Raw genomic sequence first — 26,179 nt, forward strand, 5'->3', positions numbered from 1 at the left:
ATATTCTGGTATTTGTTAAGTACTTACAATGTGCCAAGTGCTGTTCTAAGCACTGGGGCAGATACGTGTTAATAAGGTTGTCCCACGTGGGGATCACAGTCTTAATCCCCATTTTACAGATGAGGGAACTGAGGCACAGAGCAGTTAAGTGGCTTGCCCAAGGTCACGCAGCAGACAAGTGGTGGAGGCAGGATTAGAACCCACATCCTCTGACTCCCAAGCCTGTGCTCTTTCCACTGAGCCACGCTGTTTCTCGTGCTTCTCTTAAAAATGGTGACTAAGACTGTGAGCTCCATGTGGGGCAGGGACTCTGTCCAACATGATTTGTTTATATCTACTCCAGCACTTAGTAGAGCACTGAGCAATTGGCACATAGTAAGCACCTAACAAATGCCATTATTATCATTACTCTGCACTCAGTGAGTGTTCAGTAAATATGATTGATTGATTGATTATGCCCCTCTGGCATAGGGACAGGTTCCAACCTAATGTTCGTCTGAAAGGTCAAGCTTTCTCCTCTCCAAATAATAATGATAATAATGATGGCATTTATTAAGCACTTACAATGTGCGAAGCACTGTTCTAAGCACTGGGGTGGTTACAAGGTGATCAAGTTGTCCCATGGAGGGCTCACAGTCTTAATCCCCATTTTACAGATGAGGTAACAGAGGCACAGAGAAGTTAAGTGACTTGCCTAAAGTCACACAGCTGACAAGCGGCGGAGGCGGGATTTGAACCCATGACCTCTGACTCCAAAGTCTGGGCTCTTTCCACTGAACCACGTTACTTCTCTACACCAGCATGCTGAGAGATTTCCTGTTTCTGCAGGGCTGGGCTCTACAGCATCCTGAGGGATAGCAACTGTGAAAAATGAAGTATTTCCTGGCTTCCAAATATTAAAGATTCAAATATATCAAGTCTAATGCCACATTAATGTAGCATTGAAATCGGGCTCTTTATAAAATCCAATCAAAGAATCATTTAGATTGGCAAGTTAGGGCCAAAGGGGCACTTGCATTTAAATTGAACCAATTCTAACAGACTGCATGATGCTTTCTTTGAGCTGCCTGAAATCTACCCTCAGCTCCAAACTGGCATATTGTCTTTGAAACAGCAGAGTTAGAACCTCCACTGGTTTGATAAGTCAAGCCCTAAGTCCCTTGACTTATTATAGTGTCAAAAAGCACAAAACAGAAGATGACACAGGCAAGTTCATCTTATCTACATGTAAAACACTGCCTCACAACATCCGGATTTCTTGATTGCCACTGCAAAGTCATGTATCAGTGCACGATTACCCAGTGGAATGTCGACAATCCTGGCCGAGAGATGTGAAATGCAACCTGGTTGTGGGACTTATCGGTTGGGAAAATGGAGTTGTTCTGAATGTCAGTGGTTGATGTTTGGATGAGGAATGAACAGTTTGGTTCTCAATACCAAATCGGGATCATCTCCTCCTGCCTTCCATCATTCAGTCCCTTACTATCAGTTTCTTCTTTCAATCTTTCCATCACTTGAGGGTCTGACCACCTTCCTCCCCACCCCCTCACTGATCTCACCATTGGTTGTTGATCTCACTGATCTCACCATTGTTCTCGCCTGTCCCGCCATCAACCCCCGGCCCACGTCACCCCCCGGGCCTGGAATGCCCTCCCTCTGCCCATCCGCCAAGCTAGCTCTCTTCCTCCCTTCAAGGCCCTACTGAGAGCTCACCTCCTCCAGGAGGCCTTCCCAGACTGAGCGCCTTCCTTCCTCTCCCCCACATCCCCCTCTCCATCCCCCCTATCTTACCTCCTTCCCTTCCCCACTGCACCTGTATATATGTATATATGTTTGTACATATTTGTTACTCTATTTATTTTACTTGTACATATCTATTCTATTTATTTTATTTTGTTAGTGTGTTTGGTTTTGTTCTCTGTCTCCCCCTTTTAGACTGTGAGCCCACTGTTGGGTATGGACTGTCTCTATATGTTGCCAACTTGTACTTCCCAAGCGCTTAGTACAGTGCTCTGCACACAGTAAGCTCTCAATAAATACGATTGATGATGATGACGATGGTGAGATCACATACACTGATCTCACCATTGGTTGTTTCTTTCTCAATGAGGCTCTTAGGAAACTCTTGTCCTGGGTTCAAATGTTAACTTAGTGGAATTGTTCCCCAAAGCATTTAAATCTCCATAAACCATTCTTGTGAAAATGGCATTTTACCTTGGTCACTGAAAAGCTGATGGGTGTTTTTTCCTCTGTTTTGGGAATCTTTTTAGGGAGGCAATGGAAGTTAATTATTAACCAAGGCCAAATAGACCCTTATGGAAGCATTGGTCATCTTGCAGTTGGAATAAAGTGCAGTTCCCGATCCACTAGGGTTTTCAGCATGGCTCCAGTGAAGGACAGCATGGCCTGGGGACTCGGGTTGGGGAGACCTGGGTCCTAATTCCAGCCCTGCCACTTGCCTGCTGTGTCACTTCAATTCTCTGTGCCTCAGTTTCCTCATCTGCAAAAATGGAAATAAGATCATTGTTCTCCCTCCCACTTAGAATTCAAGCCCATGTAGTACAGGTACTGGGTTCAACCTAATTACCCTGTACCTTCCCCAGTGCTTAGCTCAGTGCTTGGCACACAGTAAACACTTAACAAATACTACCATCATTATTTTTACTATTCAGAACCATACTCAGTGTGTCCTCACTCTGCTGATCCAAAATCTCTATGGCAGTGTCTTTCCCTGTTTCAGGTAATGTCAGGTCTCATGCTGAGTGATTAAAAAAAAAGATAAGCTAGTTTTTATAAAGATGAATAATCATACTATAAGATTCCCCCTATTTCCAAGCATTTTTTCTGCACATGCACAAAATATTGTTATTTTTCATGCAGAATGGCTCTGTGAAATGAGAACCATCTTCACTAATCTTTAGCCACAAGATAGCAAAGAGGCAGATATAATAATAATAATAATGATGGCATTTGTTAAATACTTACTGTGTGCCAGACACTGTATTAAGCACCAGGCACTGTACTAAGTGCTGGCTTTGAGATGTACTAATGACATACTGTAGTTGGGCGAGCAACTAGGAGGAGGTTCGAAACCATAGTGAAGTACTTTTGTAATTTCAGAGTCAGAACTATCACTTTCTCCAAATGGGTATTGTACGTATCAACTTCTCAGTATACCCTTGATAGTCTTCATTATGTCTCCACCAGTCTATTAAAGGCCAGAGTTCATAAAAAGCCAGGAAGGGCAGGAGATTATAAGAGCCAAAGATCTACTTGAGGGTGTGTAATTACCATTTTCCTGTGATCCATTCTATTGGAAGATTTCCACATAAATTGAATTTACAGGGAAACACTTCTATTACAGGCTTAGTTTGTGATATACCAGGAAACTCTGGAATCATTTACTCTTTCATTCCTTCATAGGAATTTGAAAAGGAGAACTCCTCTAATAAAACAATCCTTCTCTGTCCTCCTTTTAACTCTAACAATGTTTTTATCTCTTCAGAAGTCACAGAGCGCTTGGGCTTCTAGCTAAAGCAGACCTGCTACGGGTGGGAATCAGCCTCACTGTCAGCTTCATCATCAAAGCAAACCACCTTCTGTGAAGTGAGAGGAATAGGATTCTTTTTAGCATCGAGCAGTATCCATTGGGCCATGTTTTTAGCCCAGGAGAAGAGAGCTTTGTAGTCATGTCAGTAAATGGGATCCAATCATTTTGGGAAGTAGGCATCGTTAGTGATTTCTTTGGATGATGAAGTATTTTGCGATGGAGGGAAGTTGAGGTTTGATGAAAAAGATTCTTAATTTCTGCAGGCAGGCTGAATCAGGGTCTACACAACAGCAGACACATGTTTTGGCAGGGAAAAAAGCAGGGCTTACATCTCTAGGAAGCCTGAGGCTTGCTTATTTCCTTCCTTTACTATTTGGTTCTTCATTTGCTTCCAAATGCATATTTCCGCAAGTGAGGATGAATTTTAATGACAAGGGGGTTGGCTACCAATGCAGGGGTCTCTATAGTAATCAATAATAATAATAATAATGATGATGATATTTGTTAAGTGCTTACTATGTGCCAGACACTGTTCTAAGTGCTGGGGTATATGCAAGTTTGTCAGGTTGTCCCACGTGGGGCTCACATCTTAATCCCCCTTTTACAGTTGAGGTAACTGAGGCCCAGAGAAGTGAAGTGACTTGCCCAGAGTCACATAGTTAATAAGTGGCAGGGCCGGGATTAGAACCCATGAGCACGACGAACAATCAATTAATCATTCAGTGGTATTTATTAAGATATTATGATATAATAGAATTGGTAGACATGATCGCTGCATCTTTTCAAGGCATCTTTTTTATTGTTATATTTAATGGCTCTCTTTAAGCACTTACTATGTGCCAGGCGCTCTTGTAAATGCTGGGAAAGATCCAAGATAGACTGGACACAGTTCCTGTCTTGCATGAGACTCACAGCCCAAGTTGGAGGGAGGAGGATTTAATGCCTCTTGCACACAGAATGAATAACCATATCACAGATGAGGTGACTGAGGCACAGAGAAGTTAAGTGACTTTCTCGAGGTAACACAGGAGATAAGTGGTAGAGCTGGGATTAGAAGCCAGGACCTCTGACTCCCAGGTGAGCTGGCCCAGTGACCCCAGTCAAAAGAATGTGGGTCGTTTAGCACAAACCTCACATTACTGCAAAAACAGTTAAACCACATGACCAGCGTGGCTTAGTGGAAAGAGCCCGGGCTTTGGAGTCAGAGGTCATGGGTTCAAATCCTGGCTCTGCCACTTGTCAGCTGTGTGACTTTGGGCTAGTCATTTAACTTCTCTGGGCCTCAGTTACTTCATCTGTAAAATGGGGAATAAGTCTGTGAGCCCCACGTGGGACAAATTACTTCGTATCTACCCCAGCACTTAGAACAGTGCTTTGCAAATAGTAAGCGCTTAATAAATGCCATCATTATTATTATTATTGGTGTCTGAACAAAGCTTATCTCAAATGGCAAGGGATCAGAAAAAGTGCAGAACTAGCTCTACATGGGCACTCTCATGTCACCAAGTGTGGAACGACACTCATAGTCATCAGTCAGTCAACTAAGTGCTTACTTTGTGCAAAACACTTTTCTAAGCGCTTGGGAGAGTACAGTTCAACAATCAATCAATCAATCAATCGTATTTATTGAGCACTTACTCTGTGCAGAGCACTGTACTAAGCACTTGGGAAGTACAAGTTGGCAACATGTAGAGACAGTCCCTACCCAACAGTGGGCTCACAGTCTAGAAGGAATTAGTGGACGTGTCCCCTGCCCATAATGAGCTTGTAGTCACAGCTACACTCTCCCATCAATAAATCAGTAGTATTTATTGAGCTCTTACCCTGTGCACAGCTTTGTATTAATCATTCGGGTGAGTACAGTAGAGTTACAGTCTGACATATGGGATACACTAAAATAAATTACAGGTTAGGGGAAGCAAAAAGTCTAAAGACTTGTAGTTAATTGCTTGAGGGCTGAGGACTCAAGTGTATAGGTGACAAAGTAAGGTAGGAAATGAGGACGGAAGATGAGGTATTAGTCAGGGAAGGCTTCGTGGAGGATATGGGCTTTTAGGAGGACTTTGAAGGTGAAGAGAGTAATGCTCTGATGCATGTGAATGGAGAGGGACTTAAAGAGAGGAGGGTGAGTGTAAGAGGTGACACTATACCTCTGCTACTACAGCGTGGCTCAGTGGAAAGAGCCCGGGCTTGGGAACCAGAGGTCATGAGTTCTAATCCAGACTCCACCACTTGTCAGTTGTGTGACTTTGGGCAAGTCACTTAGCTTCTCTGTGCCTCAGTTACCTCATCTGTAAAATGGAGATTAAGACTGTGAGCCCCACATGGGACAACATGATCACCTTGTATCCCCCCAGTGCTTTGCACATAGTAAGTGCTTACCAAATGCCATTATTATTATTATTATTACTTCCCATGAAAAGGAGGAACTTATTCATTTTGCAGTCAAACTCGCCAAATTGTTAAAGATGAAATAGATTGACTCTATGGCAAGTAGGAGGTCATTTTGGAGAAATGGTGTGGTTGAAAAGACCTAAGAGTCTCCAAGAGACTGTATATTCCTCATTTTGCCCATGGAAAGACTGTACTACTTGCTAGAGAAGCAGCGTGGCTCAGTGGAAAGAGCCCGGGCTTGGGAGTCAGAGGTCACAGGTTTGAATCCCGGCTCCACCACTTGCCAGCTGTGTGACTTTGGGCAAGTCACTTAACTTCTCTGGGCTTCAGTTACCCATCTGTAAAATGGGGATGAAGACTGTGAGCCCCACATGGGACAACCTGATCACCTTGTATCCACCCCAGCGCTTAGAATAGTGCTTTGCACATAGTAAGTGCTCAATAAATGCCACTATTATTATTATTATTACTATTCTATTGGCTGCTCTTCCACTTGTCTGCTGTGTGACTTTGGGCAAAGTCACTTGACTTCTTTGTGCCTCAGTTCCCTCATTTGCTAAAATAGTAATTCATTATCTGTTCTCTCTCTGTTAGACTGTGAGCCTCATGTGGGACCTTATTATCTTGTATCTACCAAAGCACTTAATACCGGGCTTGGCACATAGTAAGCACTTAACAAATACCACTATTATTATTATTGCCACCAGTGACACCTGTTAATCAGACAGTCAATCAATGGTATTTATTGAGTGCTTACTCAATGCAGAGTATCAGTACATTATCGAAGTGCTTAAGAAGTACATGCACCCAAGTGCAAAGATGACACATACATTCTCCTCTGGCCTGGAACTCTGTCCCTGTTTGTATCCGACAGACATTCTCCCTATCAAAGCCTTATTAAAATCACTTCTTCTCCAAGAAACCTTCCCTGACTATTCCCTCATTTCCCCCACTCCCTCTTGCTTCCGCATTACCCTTGCATTTGGATTTATACCCAATATTCACCCCACTCTCAGCCCCTCAGCACTTATGTTCATATCTTTAATTCATTTTAATGTCTGTCTCCCCCTCTAAGCCGTGAGCTCCTAAGACACAGGGAACATGCCTACTAATCTGTTATATTGTACTCACCCAAGCCCTTAGGACAGTGTTCTGCACATATTAATTGCTCAACAAATATGATTGATTGATTGACTGATTAAGAATCGGATCACCTTGGTTCTACTTCCGGCTATACCACTTATGCCTCAGTTTCCTCATCTGTCAAATGGGGATTCAATACTTGTTCTACAACTTCTTAGACTGAGAATCCCCTGTGACAGAGGGACCCTGTTTGCTCTAATTATCTTGTACCTAACACAATGCTTGGCATGTAGTTAGCACTGAACAAATACCTCAATTATTATCATTCCTCTCAAAGTAAGAATGCTGGAGTTGATGAATGCTCTGCCACAGTGTGACATGTTCTAATTAATTAATTAGTTCATTCAATCATATTTATTGAGCACTTATTGTGTGCAGAGCACTGTACTAAGCGCTTGGGAAGTCCAAGTTGGCAACATATATAGTCCCTACCCAACAGTGGGCTCACAGTCTAGAAGGGGGAGAATTAATTGAAACATCATTGTTGAAAGAAGAGTATTCCAATTTATTTCTTTGGAATTACTACTTAATCTGGCCTCAAGAAAATGGCCTTTGACTCAATTTCACCTAATATTCCACGATCCTCTGCTAGAAGCCTCGCTTGCATCTTACTTCACTAAAATGCCCATTACTTTAAATTGTCTTCCATTTGTAATATTCACACAATTGACTTTACTTGCTATGAAATGATGATTACTATTACCCTATACCATAATTGCTTTTTATCTGATTTGACTACTTGAAGACAATTTATTAGAACTCTTTTATAGTCTACATTGCACTGAATTTATTCAGCTTGGGAGGAGGTTTTAAAGACTTTAGAAAAAGCGTATGTCTCAAAGTTGTATGTGTGAGACCCCAAGATCATTTAATTACGCAGTTGGTTTGAAAGGGTCTAGTGTTCATGTAGCAAAGAAAAAGTTCGGCTGCCTTGGAAAGGTTATCAAGACTGTAAGGTTGCGTGGTTGACTGCCTCAAAATTGGAATGCCCTGGGCTGTTCTTCTTCACATGAAGCCACTGGAGTAAAGCAGAACTGTGTAGTTGGTCCATTTCTGATCATTCATTCCACCCAGCTACGCCCAGTACATAACAAGGAATTGGGAAGGTTGTGTCAATTTCCAGGAAATAATAAGACTCTAAGTCCCATGTCGGACAGGGACTGTGCCCAACCTGATGAGCTTGTATCTACCCAGCGTTTAGAACAGCGCTTGACCCATAGTAAGCACTTAATAAATACCATCAACAATATTATTTGAGAAGCAGCGTGGCTCAGTGGAAAGAGCCCGGGCTTTGGAGTCAGTGGTCATGGGTTCAAATCCCGACTCTGCCAACTGTCAGCTGTGTGACTTTGGGCAAGTCACTTTGCTTCTCTGTGCTTCAGTTCCCTCATCTGTAAAATGGGGATTGGCTGTGAGCCCCCCATGGGACAACCTGATCACCTTGTATCCGCCCAGCGCTTAGAACAGTGCTTTGCATATAGTAAGTGCTTAATAAATGGCATTATTATTACCTACCCAGCATTTAGAACAGTGCTTGGCCCAAAGTAAGCACTGAACAAATACCATTATTATTATTATTAGTCACTTAATCTCTTTGTGCCTTAATTTCCTCATCAATAAAGTTGGGTTAAAAAAAACTTTTCTCCCTCCCTCTTAGACTGCAACCTCCAGGACATAGAGGGACTTTGTCTGAACTACCTTTTATCTTCCCGTGCTGGTCGCATAGTACATACTTAATAAATACCCCTATTACTAATTTTTTGACTTACGGAGATGATGGATAGCCTGCTTTTTTGCTTCTGTTCCTATCCTCTTTTCTGAGGCAGGAATACAAACTCCACCAAACACGCTAGCCCTGTCTGTCTCTGCCCTATGCATCTGAAAACTGAAGAGATACTATTTTCATTCTGCCGCTTTATGCTTGCAACACGACAATCAAAGACTGGGAATTACATTAAAAAAAAATCTCCAGGATTTGGAAACATGCAGCTTTCAGGCATCCTCTGCTGAAGCTACTGTCCAACCCACTACGCATAGAGACAGTCTTATCGGTGAGGAAATGGGGAGATATCTTAATAACCATCGCCTGAAGGAATATTCTATCATATTGGAAAGACACATCAAAATTGATTTTTAATGAGTACTTCAATAAAGTCTGCCTAATACATAAATATAAAAGAGAAGCAGCCAAAAGCGGGTTCAGCATATTGCTACCTTTACTTAGGAGAGTAAACAATTTCAGACCTCAGTGGATGTGGGACTATGGGATATGTTGCCAACTTGTACTTCCCAAGCACTTAGTACAGTGCCCTGCACACAGTAAGCGCTCAATAAATACGATTGAATGAATGAATGGATGACTATCAAATTCTCATTCATTATCAGGCCCTCTTGTCTACATACACTACCAGAACGATTGCAGATGGAGGTGGGGTATTCTGGAAGAGATGTGTCCTTGGCATCACTTTGTGTCGAGATGACTTGACAGCACAAGACAAGGAGACCAATGGAGTTAGCAGTTCCTGGGAGCTGTCAGGGGGAAACGAAACAAATTTCCCTGGAAGAACTCACAAACTTCAATCTCCCTCGTAAAGGGAGTGTTTTCTTTTTCCATGCCAAATTAGGCCCTTGAGCAGGCAGCTCTATTAGAAATTTACACACGCTGGAATCCTATAGCATTCCAGCTACTCACCAAGGGGCCCAGGTGTATTTGAACTAAATTAGGACAAAAACAGGCCCCAGACTATCTTTCCCCTTGGGCATAGTCCCAACTAGTATGTCAAGAAAATAGAATTTGATTCCATTGGAGATTTTACCGCAAATGTTTATCCCTACACTTGGCTAATCCTCTCCCATGCTGACTTTGTTTCCGGAGAAGCAGCGTGGCCTAATGGGTAGAGCATGGACCTGAGTTCTAATCCAGCTGTGTGACCTTGGGCAACTCAGTTATTTTCTCTTTCCTCAGTTACCTCATTTTTAGAATGGGGATTACGACTGTGAGTCCCACATGGTACAGGGACTGTATCCATCTTGATTTGCTTTTATCTACCCTGGTGCTCCATACGGTGCTCTACACACAATAAGCATTTAACAAATGCCACTATTACTATCACTATCATTATTATTTCCAGTTTTCCTGACAGAGAAGGTGGTAAAACATGAAAAAAACCCAAAATGGATGAATAAAACTTTCCATAAATCCAGACGGGCATTTTCCCATAATTGCCTGTTCAAATTTGCTTTTTAGAGAAGCAGCGTGGCTTAGTGGAAAGAGCACGGTCTTGGGAGGCAGAGGTCGTGGGTTCTAATCCCGACTCCGCCACCTGTCAGCTGTGTGACTTTGGGCAAGTCACTTAACTTCTCTGTGCCTCAGTTACCGCATCTGTAAAATGGGGATTAAGACTGTGAGCCCCATGTGGGACAACCTGATCACCTTATATCCCCACAGTGCTTCGTACATAGTAAGTGCTTAACAAATGCCATCATTATTATTATTATTTTCTCAGCCATGATCTAGGGATGACGCCATCCATTTCATGGAGAGGTTCTGATGAGTTTTCCTGTGCCCCAGCCTAGTAGAGAGGTGTTTTTGCAGGAGAAGTCTTGCTTTCAAGAATCAATAGTATTTTTTGTGTGGCTACTAGGTACCAAATACTGTACTGGGTATGTGACAGTGATGGTGGATAGAGAAGATACATCCGTGCTCTCAGTTTAGTACACTGAAGCAAAGCACTCACAGTGTTTGTGTGAATTTACTTTTTTACGGCATTTGTTAATTGCTTCCTATGTGACAGGCACTGTACTAACTGCTGGGGTAGGTACAAGCTAATCAGGTTGGATACAGCCCACATAATAATAATAATGATAATGATGGCATTTATTAAGCACTTACTATGTGCAAAGCACTGTTCTAAGCGCTGGGGAGGTTACAAGGTGATCAGGTTATCCCACGTGGGGCTCACAGTCTTCATCCCCATTTTACAGAAGAGGTAACTGAGGCACAGAGAAGTTAAGTGACGTGCCCTAAATCACACAGCTGACAGTTGGCAGAGCTGGGATTTGAACCCCTGACCTCTGACTCCAAATAATAATAATAATAATGATGGCATTTGTTAAGCGCTTACTATGTGCAGAGCACTGTTCTAAGTGCTGGGGAGAAACAAGGTGATCAAGTTGTCCCATGGGGGTGTTTACAGTCTTAATCCCCATTTTACAGATGAGGTAACTGAGGCTCAGAGAAGTTAAGTGACTTGCCCAAGGTCACACAGCAGACATGTGGTGGAGCTGGGATTCGAACCCATGACCTCTGACTCCAAAGCCCGTGCTCTTTCCACTGAGCCACGCTGCTTCCCAAATGGGGCTCACAGTCTTAATTCCCGTTTTACAGATGATATAACTGAATCACAAAGAAGTTAAATGACTTTCTCAAAGTCATTCAGCAGACACATGGCAGAGTCGGGATTAGAACCCCGGCCCTTCTGACGCCCAGAATGAGATTTATCCATTAGTCCTTGCTGTTTCTCAAGGACCTTATTCCTCTCTGTCCACATAAAATTTGGGTGCTTAATCCTGATTCACTTTGCACTACTATTTCTTAAAGGGCAGTTTCCTTGTAAAAGAAATTCTGGAATCAGAACTGAAATGCTTAAACACTCTGGAAAGCATTTTGACTTGTTAAGGTCGCATGGAGTTTTGGGCAGTGAATTAGGGATTGTCTAGAGCATTGGCTAAAGGGCTCCCGCTTAATAAAATAAGAAATTGCCCTAACCCTGTAATGATCCTGTCAGGGTATGTTTAAGTGGAGAGTCAGAAAGAGATAGATGGTTCACAGAGAGTTTATCTCTATAGTAAATAAACATAAAGGGATAATTAAATAAAATATGGTGCGTCTGAGGCTAGCAGAAAGAAATTAAAGTCATTTTAAAACCCTCTCAATTTTTATTAGCAGTAAAATTGAATGTCATTCAACAACCATATGTACAAATGTGAAGCACTCATCCTCCTTGGAAGTTAACAAAGACTGTGACTACACAGCGGAAACCAGCTCAGAAAAGAAAAATCATTCTAAGTCCAAAATCTACTTGACTATCTGACCCCTTCAGCTAGAGTCTAAGTTCCTTAATCAATTAATTAATTATGGCATTTGTTAAGCACTAACTACAGGCTGAGCTCTGTACTAATTGCTCGGGTAGATGCAAGATAATTCTGGAGAGCAGGGCACATGTCCTATTGGTTTTTTTCATGGTATTTGTTAAGCGCTTACTGAGTGCCAGGCATTGTTCTAAGCGCCGGGGTAGATACGGTATATTCAGGGTGGACGCAGTCCCTGTTTCATATGGGGCTCACAGTCTTAATCCTGATTTTTACAGATATGGTAAGTGAGGCACAGAAAAGTTAAGCAACTTGCCCAGGGTCACACAGCAGAAAAGCGGATTAGTACCCAAGTCCTTCTGACTTTCAGGCCCACGCTATCCACTAGATTCATTCATTCATTTGATCGTATTTATTGAGCGCTAACTGTGTGCAGAGCACTGTACTCCCCAAGCGCTTAGTATAGTGTTCGGCACAGAATAAGTACTTAATGAGTACTATTGATGGAGTGATTTAAAGTCAAAGTGCCAATGTCCAGTAAGAATGGTGACTGATCTGCCCAATCTCTCAAGCTAAATGATTTGGGTTTTCCTGTGTCATCCTCCAGGAGCTCCCACAACCTATAAAGTTGAGCATTCTTAGTTTCGCAAGCATCGTCACCTTGTAGCACTTACGTGCATAGTCATAATTTATTTATTTATATCAATGTTTATCTCCCCCTCTAGACTGTAAGTTTCTTTTGGGCAGAGTGACTCAGTTACCTCATCTGTAAAATGGGGATTAAGACTGTGAGCCCCCCCATGGGACAACCTGATCACCTTGTAACCTCCCCAGTGCTCAGAACAGTGCTTTGCACATAGTAAGCGCTTGATAAATGCCATCATTATTATTGTTATTATTAACTCTGTTGTATTGTACTCTCCCAAGCGCTTAGTACAGTGTTCTGCAATCAGTGGTATTGATTGTTTATTGTGTTGGCACAGCACCGTACTAAGCATTTGGGAAAGCAGCTTGGCTCAGTGGAAAGAGCCTGGGCTTTGGTGAAAGAGGTCATGGGTTCAAATCCCTGCGCCGCCAACTGTCAGCTGTGTGACTTTGGGAAAGTCACTTAACTTCTCGGGGCCTCAGTTACCTCATCTGTAAAATGGGGATTAAAATTGTGTGAGCCCCCCCATGGGACAACCTGATCACCTTGTAACCTTCCCAGTGCTTAGAACGGTGCTTGGCACATAGTAAGCTCTTAACAAATACCAACATTATTATTATTATTTGGGAGGGTACATTGCAACAGAGTTGGTAGACAAGTTCCCTTCCCTCAGTGAGCTAAGTGGAAAGAGCCCGGGCTTTGGAGTCAGGGGTCATGGGTTCAAATCCCAGCTCTGCCAGTTGTCAGCTGTGTGACTTTGGGCAAGTCACTTCACTTCTGTGGGCCTCAGTTCCCTCATCTGTAAAATGGGGATGAAGACTTAAGGGCTTAGTACAGTGCTCTGCACACAGTAAGCACTCAATAAATACGATTGAATGAATGACTGTGAGCCCCCCGTGGGACAACCTGATCGCCGTGTAACCTCCCCAGTGCTTAGAACAGTGCTTTACACATAGTAAGCGCTTAATAAATGCCATTATTATTATAATATAATGATAATGATAGTGATAATAATAATCATAATAGTTGTGGCATTTGTTAAGCACTTACTATGTGCCAGGCACCTTATGAAGCGCTAGGGTAGATGCAAGGTAATTAGGTTGGACACAGTCCCTATCCCACATAGGGCTCACAGTCTTAATCCCATTCTATTCATTCATTCATTCAATCGCATTTATTGAACACTTACTGTTTTCAGAGCACCATATAAAGTGCTTTGGAGAGTACAATATAGCAATAAACAGACACATTCCCTGTCCACAGTGAGATTACAGTCTAGAGGCAACTGAATCACAGAGAAATAAAGTGACTTTTCCAAGGTCACACAGCCGACAAGCGGCAGAGCCTGGATTAGAACCCGATTCTATTAATGAATAATTCACAAAATATGGACATCACTGCTGTGCTGTGGGGCTGGGGGGAGGAGGAGGGCTGAGACTGGGGTGAGTATCGAGGGCTTCTCACCAAGCACCACCAAATTCCCAGAGTCAAATATTCCCATGTCCATTATTCCCCTGTCCACGCCCAAAATGCTTACCAGACTGCTGGGCACAATCTGCTCTAATCAACCTTTTTCTAGCTAGATATTGGCATCCTAGCAGGCCTATAATATTCATTGATTTACAGAAATCCAGACTTCAGTGGTTTAATCATTTGCAAATAATTTCAATTATTAACTCTCTCTGCATGTAGGCTCAGTTGGATACAGTCACAGTTATGATTACGCTTTGGTTTTAGATTGGGGTTTCAGACGAATATTCAAGGACAGGACAAGAAATATTTGATATTCTTTTATCCTTTAGAGCGACTACACTTATAATTCACTAGTAATTAGCAGGTAACCATTGCTAATTATTTTGTGCTGCCCCTTTAATCTTGGGATAGAAGTTGGGCTCATCCTTTGAAAGTATGTCTCTGCTTCAGTCTCCTATCTAGAGACAATGCTAATTCATGGTGGGAAGAGGCAGGATGCCCTAGTTCTTTCAGTAATATCTGAAATATCAGGGCCTTTGGACTCCATTCCTGGCTACACCCCAAACATTCGAATTGGCATTGGTCGGTCAGTGATTAACCCAGGTCCAGGATAATAATGATAGCATTGCCATTTATTAAGCTTTTATTACATGCCAAGCACTATAGTAGATACAAGATAATCAGGCCAGACATAATACTTGTTCCAAATTGAGGTCACAGCCTAAGGAGCAGGGAGAACTAATATTTCATCCCCATTTTACAATTGAAGAAACTGAGGCACAGAGACATTAAGATACTTGCCCAAAGTGACCCAGCAGGCAAGTAGCATGGCTGGGATTAGAACTCAGGTTCTGTGAGAAGCAGAATGACCTAGTGGAAAGGGTGCAGTCTGGGAGTCAAAGGACCTGAGTTCTGATCCCGGCTCTGCCACTTGGTTGCTGTTCGACCTTGGACAAGTCACCTCACTTCTCAGTGCCTCAGTTACCTTATCTGTAAACTGTGGATTACTTAGACTGTGACTACATAGACTTAAACTACCACTTTATGCAGATGATTCCCAAATCTACATCTCCAGTCCTACCCTTCCATCTCACATTTCCTCCTCCCTTCAGGACATAATAATAATAATAATAATGGCATTTATTAAGTGCTTACTATGTGCAAAGCACTGTTCTAAGCACTGGAGAGGTTATAAGGTGATCAGGTTGCCCCATGGGGGGCTCATATTCTTCATCCCCATTTTACAGATGAGGGAACTGAGGCCCAGAGAAGTGAAGTGACTTGCCCAAAGTCACACAGCTGACAAGTGGCGGAGGCGGGATTTGAACCCATGACCTCTGACTCCAAAGCCCGGGCTCTTTCCACTGAGCCACGCTGCTTTTCTGTGTTCCATGTGGGACAGAGATTTTGTCAAACCAGATTATCATGGGTATACCCAAGTGGCACATAGTAAACCCTTAACAAATACAGAAGCAGCGTGGCTCAGTGGAAAGAGCGTGGGCTTTGGAGTCAGAGGTCATGGGTTCAAATCCCGGCTCCACCAATTGCCAGCTGTGTGACTTTGGGCAAGTCACTTCACTTCTCTGGGCCTCAGTTACCGCATCTGGAAAATGGGGATTAAGACTTGTGAGCCCCCCATGGGACAACCTGATCACCTTGTAACCTCCCCAGCACTTAGAACAGTGCTTTGCACATAGTAAGCACTTAATAAATGCCATTATTATTATTAAATACCATTAAAAAAAATGGCCCCCCAGCTATCAAGCCCGTACTCTTTCCCTTAGGTCATGCTGCTTCTGCTGACTTGTTATTTATGCACTGATTACCTGGTGAAACAAATATCATTATTATTATTATAAAGAAAATTGAGTTCATGAGTCCCCTTCTAGACTTTGAGCCCGTTGTTGGTAGGGACCATCTCTGTATGTTGCCAACTTGTACTTCCCAAGTGCTTAGTACAGTACTCTACACACAGTAAGCGCTCGATAAATATGATTGAATGAATGAATGAATGAATGAATGAATGAGTTCAACTCTTCCTTCTAGATCCAGAGAACCTAAGTCATGCTTCACCCCCAGATGATCTGGGAATACCAAAGAAATGCTCAAGAACAGGGGCTACACTTATCTAATGCTGTGTGACATTGGGCAAGTCACTTAACCCAGCGCTTAGAACAGTGCTTTGCACATAGTGAGCGCTTAATAAATGCCATCATTATTATTAACTTGACTTAACATGAGAAGCAGCATGGCTTAGTGGAAAGAGCATGGGCTTGAGAGTCAGAGGTCTTGGGTTCTAATGCTGCCTCCTCCACTTCTCTGCTGTGTGACTTTGGGCAAGTCACTTCAATTCTCTGTGCCTCAGTTACCTCATCAGTAAAATGGGGATTAGGACTGTGAGCCCCATGCGGGACAATTTGATTACCCAGCCCTTAGAACAGTGTTTGACACATAGTAAGCATTAACAAATACCATTATTATTATTATTATCATTAATAACTTCTCTGAGCCTTAGTTCCCTCATCTGTAGAATGAAGATTCAATACCTGTTCTCCCTCCTACTTAAACTTTAAGCCCCATGTGACACAGTTATTTTAGTTTCTACCTCAGCGCTTAGTACAGTGCTTGGCACATAGTGTGCACTCAACAAATGCCACAGTAATTATCGTTATTGTTATTATTAGGTCTGCCTGGGTCTGCGGCAATCCCCAGAGTCAGCTGCAAAATAGTCTCAAGGGTGTATCCGCTCTGGTTTTCAGGTGACATTTTTTTACGGGGAGAGTTGGAATTAGCTGGAATCAAACCGCTCTGAGCTCACTGAGCTTTTTCCAATTCACGGGGGCGACATTGTCACTATTAATAAACATAATAGCTGTAGTCAGAAAGATGGGCAATAAGGCCCAACGATTCAGCATAATGACTCATTCCGGAGCTGCAGATTACTCTGAATGTTGTTCATTTTTCTGACAGATTCAAAGATCAAACTCTTTTCCATAAACAACAAATGTGTGGAATTAAGCAGGCTACGAGAGATAGCACTTTTTTTTTCCCCCAGTCTTATCAAGTCCTCACTACCCATTCATCTAAGAAAAGAGCCGGGGCAAACAGGCTTCATTTCAGAGCATATTGTAAACGTAATTTCAGGATCTGTCCATTAAGCAAATCTAAAGTGTGAGATAAGTCACTCTCGTTCATGATGACGAGCAGGTGTTTTCGCTCGCTGCTGTCTGACTATGACGCGGATAGTTTAAATCCACCATTGAGATACGGCTGTAAGTCGTAATCAGACCCGGAGATAAGGGTGGTTTTTCGCAGTCTGCATCTTCGAAGTGTTAGCCGTGCATTAAATCATCAGTGACAGGTGGCGGAGTCTAAAGATGAAGCTTGCTTCCATAACCCATTGTGCGGTTTTGTGGTCGCGTTCTATTCACACTCCATCTTGATGCCACTTAACCGCACTGAACACATCAAGCCGAAAGCACCCAAGTGCTTCGTAAGTCAGGTCAGAGGACCTTTGTGTATCCATTAATCCCTGATTCAAAGAGGCACGTTCTCACAGGATAACTAATTAAAGAAAACAAGGCACATTGGGGAAATTACCCACCACGAAGATGGACTCGTAAACCGAACTTTATCACTCCATCCTCAACCGTACAAGCTCCTCTCAGGATGTGAAATCCTTAAGGTAGAAGAGCTTTATCTAGCATAAAGTTGAGATTTGAATCTGATTCCTAATAATGATATATCATGTATCAGTCAAGCGGTTAGGGCCTACTACATGTAGAGCATTGTGCTAAGCGGTTGGGAGAATATAATAATAATAATAACAATAATAATAATGATGATAATGGCATTTCTAGACTGGGAGCCCACTGTTGGGTAGGGACCATCTCTATATGTTGCCAACTTGTACTTCCCAACGCTTAGTACAGTGCTCTGCACACAGTAAGTGCTCAGTAAATATGCTTGAATGAATGAGTGAATGAATTTATTAAGCGCTTACTATGTGCAAAGCACTGTTCTAAGCGCTGGGGAGGTTACAAGGCAATCAGGTTGTCCTACAGGGAGCTCACGGTCTTAATCCCCATTTTACAGATGAGGTAACTGAGGCCCAGAGAAGTTAAGTGACTTGCCCAAGGTCACACAGCTGACAATTAGCAGAGCCAGAATTTGAACCTATGACTTCTGACTCCAAAGCCCATGCTTTCTCCACTGAGCCATGCTGCTTCTCTAATATAATATATACTATTACATATAATATATAATACAATAGATGGGGTACATTTTTTATGGTATTTGTTAAGCACTTACTATGTGCCAGGCCCTGTACTAAGCTCTGGGGTAGATACAAGCTAATGAGGTTAGACGCAGTCCATGTCCCACATGGGGTGAACAGTCTTCATCCCCATCTTACAGATGAGGTAACTGAGGTTCAGAGGAGTTAAGTGGCTTGCTCAAGGTCACACAGCAGACAAGTGGTGGAGCAGGGATTAGAACCCAGGTCCTTCTGACTCCCAGACTTGTGTTCTATTCCCTAGGCCATGCTGCATCTCGAAGATGGTTTAGAGACTCTGATGTTCAGAAAAACTCTAGACGAAAGGAATTGACAAGAAATATAATGCGTTAAGTGTTCCTTTTTGGCTCACTGCCTCGTTTCTGATAGTTCCAGCCTGATTTTCTTTGGGCTTTGACAGAGTTGGTCAGTTCCTGATTTTCATGGTCCAGGTCAAATGATCTTTTCCCATGGGCGCACACAAAATAAAACAGGCACTTCTTCCCTTTCCTCTATTCTCATCTCAACTGGATTCTGTCCACTCTGACGTTTCCATCTTTGTCATGCCATCCCATAAAAACCAATCAAGTTTCAAGAGTCCTATTCTGCCCCCAGAAGGAGAGAGGGAATTTCCTTTTCAATCTTATTTATTGAGTGCTTACTGCGTGCAGAGCACTGTACTGAGCTCTTGGGAGAGTACACTATAACAGAGTTGATAGACATATTCCCTGCCCACAGTGAGCTTCTTTTGGGACACAAACTGCTCTAGCTTTGATACATTTTCACTGGGGCAGTGACAAAACTGCAGGGGACAGAAGGGAAAAGATTTTTGGATTGTTTTCATCTGAGGACCCAATTTGAAACAAGAAGCATTTTAAACACCTGACTGGAAACTTCTTTGGGTTAGAAAATTGTCGAATGTGCTACAAAGTAGCGAAGAGGAGAAAGGTAGAGGCCTCAGTAGCACCAACTGGCCAGTGATGCACAGATGTGCAGTGAAATTTTCCACCCCCTACACAGACATTTCAGGGACAGGTATGCTGGCTGTTAAATTATACATTTAAAGCTTCCCACAGTGCTGCGGGAATGGAGGATGTAGAGATCCATCTGTTCCATGTGGCCATTTATTTTTTTCCTTTGGTCTGTTCAAGGTCCATTGATCAAGATAAACTCTCCTAATCCAAACATTCTGGGGGATGAATGGGAGATTTTCCACAGAGCATGATTGAGGAGGGAAGACTTTAATCATGTCACCCAAACCAAGGAGTCAGCACCGGTTTCTCGGTCTGGCCGGGACCTTATAGAATCAACAGTTTCCCTAAATGCACCCTGAAGCACATCAATAAATGGCTCAGAATGAAGCAAATATTTGCCACCAGGAGTGAACCATCACTTTTCTGACATACTGGGGCTGTGGAGAAGGGCTGTGTCAAGGGAAGAAAAATCTGGCTGTTGATATTTTTCTCACTGTCGACTGATTTATCTCAGAAGGAGGAAAGCCGGCTGTCAGGAAACCTGCTCTGTATTGCACGTAATCTACTGCTGGTCAGTGGATAATAAAGTTATCCACATCTGATGTCTAATCACGAGAGCGGTTCCTGGTTTAGCCCATCACAAGTCTAAGACACAGAAAGACAATGTTCATTCATTCATTCAATTGTATTTATTGAGTGCTTACTGTGTACAAAGCACTGTACTGAGCACCTGTGAGAGTACAATATGACAATAAACAGACACATTCCCTGTCAACATGTTATTGGCACTTCTTCTGACTGGGAGAGAGTACTGTCATGCTAACTGGTCTCACCATGAAAATCATTTTCTCTGGAATCATGCTTACATGTGGATGGGGAGAAGGATAAATGGGCACTGAGTCGTGGCATTCCATTTCCAGTTGCCCATCATCACTGGGGCATCTTTTCCATCCAAACATTGCCATCTTTCCTCTCTGAAGTTATATCTTGGGAAACTCGAGGCCCACATTGGGGTTCCCAAGACATAACTTCAGGGAGGAAAGGTCCTCACTGGGCACTGGATTATGTTTAGTACTTCCCATTCATTCTGGCTAGTGTTCCCAGACCAAAGGGACACCATGATATCTGAGGATTAGAGTCCCTCTTTTCATTCTTCCTGACTGGCACTGCCATGATCAAAACCCAGCCAACTGAATGAGCCCTGCTCTCTAGACTGTAAGCTCATTGTGGGCAGGAAATGTGCCTGTTTATTATTATATTATTTCCCCCAAGCGCTTAGTACAGTGCTCTGCACACAGTAAACACTCAGTAAAAACGACTGACTGACCAGCTGTCAGAATACTGGGAAGATTGTAAATGTTGGGGAAGGTGCATGCCAATTCTCTTATAGTGCACTCTCCCAAGTACTTAGTACAATTCCCTGCACACGGTATGCGTTCAATAAATACAATCGATTGATTGATTGGAGTGGTGAGGAGCTTCAGAATGTTTTCCTCGCAGCAGCTTTGTATTGGTGCTTTCTTGTAGTTGTGGTTTGTTAACATTGGCATTTGTTAAGTTTTTCTATATGCCAAGTGCTGCTTGAAAACTACCTAGACTGTGAGCCCCATGAGAGACAGGGACCGTATCCAACCTAATTAATTTGTAGTGACCCCAGTGCTTGGAAGAGTATAGTAAGCACTTATATAGTAAGTGCTTAAAAAATACCATAAAAAACCCAGAAGAACCGAAGAAACAAAAAAAGACTCTGGGTTAGACACAAAATGATCAGGTTGGCCACAGTTCCTGTCCTACATGGGGTTTACAGACTAATTGAGGGTGGGGGAAGAGATATTTTATCCCCATTTAACAGATGAGAAAATTGAAGCACAGATAAGTTATGACTTTCCTAAAATCACACAGCACACAAGTGGAAGATCCAGGCTTAAAACCCAGGTCTCCTGAATCCCAGGCCAATGTTCTTTCCTCTATGCCATTCTGTTACAGTTATTTTTATTCTATCATTATTTCAACTGAATTAACCCAGCTAATTATTTCCCATTTGCATTTGTCTTCTCAAAGCCTTTTGGGCTCTAAGTCTGCATGGGAAAGCCGCCCTTCATCCAGAGCTATATTTGAAGCTTTACACAGAGTAAAGCGCTTGACACAGGTTATTGAGAAACTAAATAGTGTCTCTCTTCTGATTGCCAATACAAATCTACATGCCTGAGTATCACTCATACCTGTTGGTACACAGCTCATAAGCCTCTTTTCCCAGAAGGCACAGCTTTACTCAAATCTAGGCAAGGAAAGAAAAATCCGCCGGAACTTTAACTAACCATAACAATAGATTTTCTTCTGTAAGGCAGAAATAGCAGGTCAGAATGAAAAGCAGTGTGGCCTAGTGGAAGGAAAACCAGCCTGGCAGTCAGAGGCCCTGATGGTTGCCTGTCAAGGCCTCTTCTGTGGGCCTCAGTTTCTTCATCTTTAAAGTGGGGATTCAGTACTTGTTCTCCCACCTACTTGGATTGTAAGTCCTTTCATTCATTTCCTCAGTCAGGTATTCAGTCACATTTCTTGAGTGCTTACTGTGTGCTGAGTACTGTAGTAAGTGCTTGGGGAAGTACAGTATAACAATAAACAAACACACTCCCTGCCCACAGCAAGCTTATCGTTAGAGAAGCAGCGTGGCTCAGTGGAAAGAGCATGGGCTTTGGTATCAGAAGTCATGTGTTCAAATCCCGACCCCACCAATTGTCGCTGTGTGACTTGGGGCAAGTCACTTAACTTCTCTGGGCCTCAGTTACCTCATCTGTAAAATGGGGACTAAGACTGTGAGCCTCCCATGGAACAACCTGATGACCTTGTAGCTTCCCCAGCACTTAGAACAGTGCTTTGCACATAGTAAGCACTTAATAAATGCCATTATCATTATTATTATTATTATTAGAGGGAGGTTGAGACAGGGACTGTGTGCGACCTGATTTTCTTGCATTGACCCCAGCAGTTAGAACAGTGTTTGACACATAGTAATAACTTCACAAATACTGCAGTCATTAGCATTGTCTGACCGAGAACTGGAATAGCCAACTTCTATGGATTTTTACACCCTTAATTTCTTTGCATCAGTAATTCACTCAGAAACCTTCAGGTTGTGGCCTGATAGAAATAAAAAATTGACTATGATAATTATTCTTACTATTATGATTATTAATCCAGTGAGTAATTTTTAGTACTGCTGATAATTTGCTGAATGCAATTAATTAGGAGGCCAAGTGAAGGAACACCTACTTGTTCTAAATGCAAGAGATCCCTGGAACTCTCTTTATTGAAGGTTGGGGCATGGAGGTTTTGAATAAAACAGAAGAGGAAAGAACGCTAGTCCATAAATGACTATGGATGCTCAAAGACCTCTCTCTTCAGGGCAATTTTAGATGAAGCATTGAAATACAGGCTAGGAGGTGAACTCAATTCAACCCCTATTTAGGAGAAGCTTTTACCTGGGGTTGATTTGATTTAATGTTAAGCAAAGAACTTGAAAAATTTCTGAGCACTGAGGAGGTGGACAAACGGGCCAACAAAATTCCAACACCTCACAAGTGTGGAATGGGTTTGGGCCGAAACTCCAGCAAAGTGAGGGAAAAATAATCACACTGGGAATCTTGATTTTGTCTAAAGTCAAAGGGTCAGATGTCAGGAAATTGGACAAATAAATAGAAAGTTTGTGGAGTTAAGAAAGAGAGGGGGGGAAAAAACCCAAGAGATTTTCAATAAAAATGATAATGAGCAAGGCTCATGTAAGACTAAGAATAATAAATAAAAAGTCATCTGACAAGCAATACAGCTCTGAATTTATTGCACAGGAGATGAAGAGATGGCATTTGGAACAAAGGGAGTTCACAGTGAGAAGTCGAATCACCTGGGACCGGTTTACCTTTTGTCTAAATAATCTATCCTTTCAGGAGATGCTTGGTTCAGCTCTCTAGAACGGTTCAAGGAACAAATCAAATGAAGCCAGAAGAGTTGAGTAGATTATTATCCAAGAGCTATCACAAGATAACAACCAGTCCAATGGAGTGTGTGGAAGAAAGGGTTCTATCTGCTCTTGCGGGGAGATGTGGCAGATCTGGAGTAAGAGAGCTGGAAGAATGTTCTGTTCCTATAATCTACTTGTGCCTTTTTGTGTGGGTAATACACACTTTTTTTCCTATTAAAGAATGTGATTCTTAGTAGTGAAGGTTTCAAGAATAATTGTTTTGTTTCAACTCACCCACTGCAATGGCATTGCAGGGCATTGACTTTGGACAAAACGACTGAGAAATGCTTATCTGTGAAACTGCTACTGCTAAGAGCCTGCCAGCATTCCCCTAACAACCCATTATTTTCTGAGAGATTATTATTCCTCTGAAAAATTCGAGTGCCTGGGAACATTTGGAAGCAAGAAGAATTCGACTTGACAGGAAGTTACTGAGGGGCAAACGGGATACCGTGGTGGTAGAAGATATAGAGCATCTCTAGTTATCAATATAAAAGCAATGGTGTTGACAATTCTCAACCCTCAATTTCTAGTGTTTTATTTAAATGGAGATTTTATAGGATGTTGTATATATAGTGGATTGACATTTGGGGATATTCAGAGGATCTATTGGAGTAGCAAAAGAGAGAAACCAATGTAAATAATGGGATTATCTTTTTTTACAGAACACTCACTTCATTTATGTTTGGTGTTTTATGTTTTTTGTTTGTTTTTTTTTTTAAACTCAGTCACAAAGATTCCATAAGGAGTTCTCCATGATAGAGAGGTTATCTACATCTTCCAGGCTGTTGAGCTATTCTGAGCAAACAGTATTTCCTCAGGCCATAGACACTTTCTCCCAGGCATCCAATGAAATGAAAAGACTGCTCCTGTGTTAGATCAAGCTGAGATATGATTTCATTTTTCACACTGCTACCTTAAAGCCCCTATCTCCAAGGTACTGTATGTAAACCTATGTATATTTATCCACTGATGCTTGAATAAGAGGAGAGAAGTAGAAGTGTATTTTTTTTAATACTGGAAAGCACTCATTTTTTTCCTCTTATTGTGGCAAAGGGCATTCCTGGTCTGATTTTTTTAATTGGCATTTGTTAAGCACTTGTCTTATGCTGTTGTCATCTCCGACCCATAGCGACTCCATGGACAAATCTCTTCCAGAACACTCCACCTCCATCTGCAATCGTTCCGGTAGCGGATGCATAGGGTTTTCTTGGTAGAAATATGGAAGTGGTTTACCATCGCCTTCTTCCACGCAGTCAACTTGAGTCTCCGCCCTCAACTCGCTCCCAAGCTGCTGCTGCCCAACATGGGCGAGTTTTGACTTGTAGCAGATGGCCTTCCACTCTCTAGCCACTGCCCAAGCTAGGAATGGAATAGGTATGACCCTTCTTGACTCTCCTTCCTGTAGCTGAGACTGGTGGAGTACTGAAAACTCTCCAGGTGCAATCCTGAGAGGGGTGTTAAGCACTTACTATGTGTCAAACACTGTTCCAAGAGCTGGGGTAGATATAAGTGAATTCAACTGGATACGGTCCCTGTCTTGTATGTGGCTCACAGTCTAATTAGGAGGGAGAACAGAAGAACTGAGTCACAGAGAAGTTAAGTGACTCATCCAAGTTCACACAGCAGAATCATTTTTTGTGGTATTCATTAAGCACTTACTATGTGCCAGGCACTATACCAAGTGCTGGGGTTATATGATATAACCAGGTTGTATGCTGTCCATTTCTTATTTATTTTATTTTGTTAGTATGGTTTTGTTCTCTGTCTCCCCCTTTTAGACTGTGAGCCCACTGTTGGGTAGGGACTGTGTCTATGTGTTGCCAACTTGTACTTCCCAAGCTCTTAGTACAGTGCTCTGCACACAGTAAGCGCTCAATAAATATGATTGATTGATTGATTGATTGAGTCACGGAGTAGCTAAGTGACTCGCCCAATGTCCCAAAGCAGATAAGTGGTAGAATTAGATCCTAGGTCCTTCCGACTCTCAAGTCCAAGCTCTATCCACTTGCCCATGCTGCTTCTATAAGCAGATTTCTGGGTGATTTTGATTTGACATCTGTAGGCCTCAGATTTCCCAGAGGTAAAATGTGAATAATAATTGTTGCCCATCTGAACTCCCAGGGATACATGGCACGGTCCTGGGAGTCAAAGGACATGAGTTGTAATCCCGGCTTCACCACACGTCTGCTGAGTGACCTTGGGCAGGTCACTTAATATCTCTGGGCCCCCTTTCCTCAACTGTAAATTGGAGATTTAATCCTACTACCTCCTACATAGATTGTGATCCCCATTTGGGAAAGGGACTGTATCCAAAATCTGTGCCTCAGTAACCTCATCTGTAAATTTGGGAATTAATCAATCAATCGTATTTATTGAGCACTTACTGTGTACAGAGCACTGTACTAAGCGCTTGGGAAGTACAAGTTGGCAACCTATAGAGACAGTCCCTACCCAACAGTGGGAATTAAGACTGTGAGCCCCATGTGGAACATGGACTGTGTCCAACCTGATTATTTTGTATCTACTCCAGTGCTTAGAACAGTGCTTGACACATAGTAAGCACATAACTAATATAATAACAATAATAAGAAGAATGGTGATGATGATAATGATAATA

At 42.4% G+C, this 26,179-nt stretch overlaps 1 non-coding gene across 1 annotated transcript; it reads right to left on the bottom strand.

The window, feature by feature from the left end:
• Positions 1-24,879: 24,879 nt before the first annotated feature.
• LOC119945310 lies at positions 24,880-25,017 on the bottom strand. The gene has a single exon (XR_005456181.1). It is a non-coding gene; the product is annotated as a small nucleolar RNA SNORA7 (small nucleolar RNA).
• Positions 25,018-26,179: the final 1,162 nt, after the last annotated feature.

The sequence above is a fragment of the Tachyglossus aculeatus genome, chromosome 24 (assembly GCF_015852505.1).
Source record: "Tachyglossus aculeatus isolate mTacAcu1 chromosome 24, mTacAcu1.pri, whole genome shotgun sequence".
NCBI lineage: Eukaryota > Metazoa > Chordata > Mammalia > Monotremata > Tachyglossidae > Tachyglossus > Tachyglossus aculeatus.